Genomic DNA, 2517 nt, shown 5'->3' with positions numbered 1-2517 from the left:
TGGTGGTGCAACTGCTGCTGCTGCTGCTGCTGCTGCTGTGACTATGTGCTGTGTTTAGGACGGGGTGAGTCGTGCATGCGGACGCATGGTGTGTGCTCTCATCTCTACTGCGCGTGGCAGACGAGCAGGCAGCAAGAAGCACAAGGCCAGGCTTCCATCATCCGACGTCGTCGCCATGGCAACCTGCGACGCCCTCCGCCCACTCTTGTTTCGCGGGGGTTGCCGGTCAGGCGTCTCCCTCCTCCGCGCTCGAGCGATTTTTCGAAACAGAGAGACGGATGATTCATCACGCGTAGTTCGGTTCCTTGTCAGTTTCCTTCTCCTCCTTCTCTTCTTGTATTCCTGGCATGGTGTGACAGGTAGTAGTGCATATTGCATCTTCCAACACTCCTGACTGGTAGAGGGGGCTCCACTGTGCACATTTCGCTAACTCGCATCTGTGGCCCTATAGATTCTAATATATGTACATATATATATATATATATATATATATATATATATATATATATATATACATACTATAATATTAGCTCACCTCTGGTTTGTCACGCACGTTTCCATTTTCCCACCAATAGCTGCAAAAATCCCATTCACCGAGTTTTTTCACATAAAAATAATTTTATTTGTTGGTAGACTATTAGATCTATCACGGTTAATTGTTACTCAACCGTGAAGATTGAAAACGTACAGTTGACGAGTATTTTCACATCCCCTGGCGATTGCTATCGTTACAGAGCATAGATAGAGGGCACCACATACCTCCAAAGGCTTTGTGTGGCCACGAAAACTTTTCAGTTGCAGAAAGAGCAAAAAAACGTTCAATGATTCGTCGCGTTATATCCGAATTCGCGTTAAATCGGGTGCCCGTAAAATCGGGGTTTCATTGTATTATGTTTGTCCCTGAAAACTCCAGGATATTAACCACATGGCTAGTGTAGATCTACATTTTGCTGATAATTATAGTGAAGCTATAGTAATTCACTATTACAGCCTAATCATCGCCTTGTTGACTGTCTGAGGTGTAGTTAAACTTGTTCGAGGTAAGAGTTAGTTCATTAATCGTTGAGCCGGCCAGTGTTAATTGACTGTGCACAAAACTGCTAAAATCTCGTGGTCCTTAAAAAGTGGGCCTTCTACGTTCTCGAAAAATCTAGTATCTTCCCTCCATTTCCATGCCTGTAATAGAAACAACGGAGGAAAGATGTATTTTATATATATATACACACACATAAAAATTAGAAGTAAAAACACGCGAACACACACGTAGATATGGATGAAAATATAAAAATACAATGAGGTATCAATTTTTTTATTTTGTGAGCTTTTGAGAACATGTCTGTTCCTCAGGCTTCACAACAACAGAAATTGTTTTCTGAGAACATTCTGTTTTTAGTTGTGAAGCCCGAGGAAGAGAGATATGTTCTCGAAAGCTGGCAAAATAAATTGATTACTCATAGTGTATCCGTGGATACTAGGCTAATGTATCCGTCGTTACTAGGCTAATGTACCCATGGTTACTAGGCCAATGTATCCGTGGTTACTAGGCTAATGTCTCCGTGGTTACTAGGCCAATGAATCCGTGGTTACTAAGCCAATGTATCCGTGGATATCTGGCATGTGTATCCATGGTAACTCGGCGGGAACCTCCTAGCCGATTTCCTCGGCAAAAAAAGTCAGATTGTGTCTGCATGCGCCTCGCGGGGGAGGGGGGGACGTGGAGGCGGGTCGCAGGGTCAGGGGGTTGGGTCCAGGGTAAAAAATACACTGGAGCGATGAGCGATTCGCTCTTCAAACCTCCGAAATCGCTCCCGCGAGGCTCAAAATAGCTCCCGTAAAATTTTTGACGAGAGCTATTTTTCCCACAGACTTGAAAAGGAGCTCCCGTGAAAAAAAAAGTTATTTTTTCCCCTGGTTGGGTCGTGGCGTCAGGTCAGGGGGTCGGGTCGCAGGGTCAGGTCGTGGGGTCGCATCGCAGGGCGTCGTCATCATCATTGGTAGGGTCCCTGTATACAGAGAGTTGCGCCATGACGAGTCGAAAAACTATCGGTCACGTTGTCGCTAGACGACATGTTGTTTCCAAATAGATACGCACGGCTATGGGCGGTAAGAAAGTGTACAATTAAACTATCATATGGCGCGAACTATTTGAGTTACATTTCTAGAAATCTAGATACACATAGACACGTGTCTTAGCTATAATCTCTGTAAATTTTGAGTTTTTTGAAGCACGATTAGTCTAATTAATTACTACAGACCATTGTACAGCGTATCCATACAACGCTGTACTTAAGCGGCAGCGGTGTGGATACATTTGGAAACAACATGGAGTCAAATCCTGAGTTGGCGCAACTCTCTGTATATAGGGACCCTAATCATCGGTTCCCTCACGTTTCTCGGCAGCCCTCTAAGATGAACGGCGACGCGGCGATCTCCTCCTCCGCCCTCGCCGAGCTGCAGCAGGAAGCCGAGCGAAGAGGAAGCCAAGACTCGAGCAAGGAGACGCGCGCTTCGAAGCGC

The sequence above is a fragment of the Priapulus caudatus genome, unplaced genomic scaffold (genome assembly GCF_000485595.1).
Source record: "Priapulus caudatus unplaced genomic scaffold, Priapulus_caudatus-5.0.1 Scaffold1120, whole genome shotgun sequence".
NCBI lineage: Eukaryota > Metazoa > Priapulida > Priapulimorpha > Priapulimorphida > Priapulidae > Priapulus > Priapulus caudatus.
The sequence above is the reverse complement of the archived record's forward strand: the minus strand, read 5'-3'. Positions refer to the sequence as shown.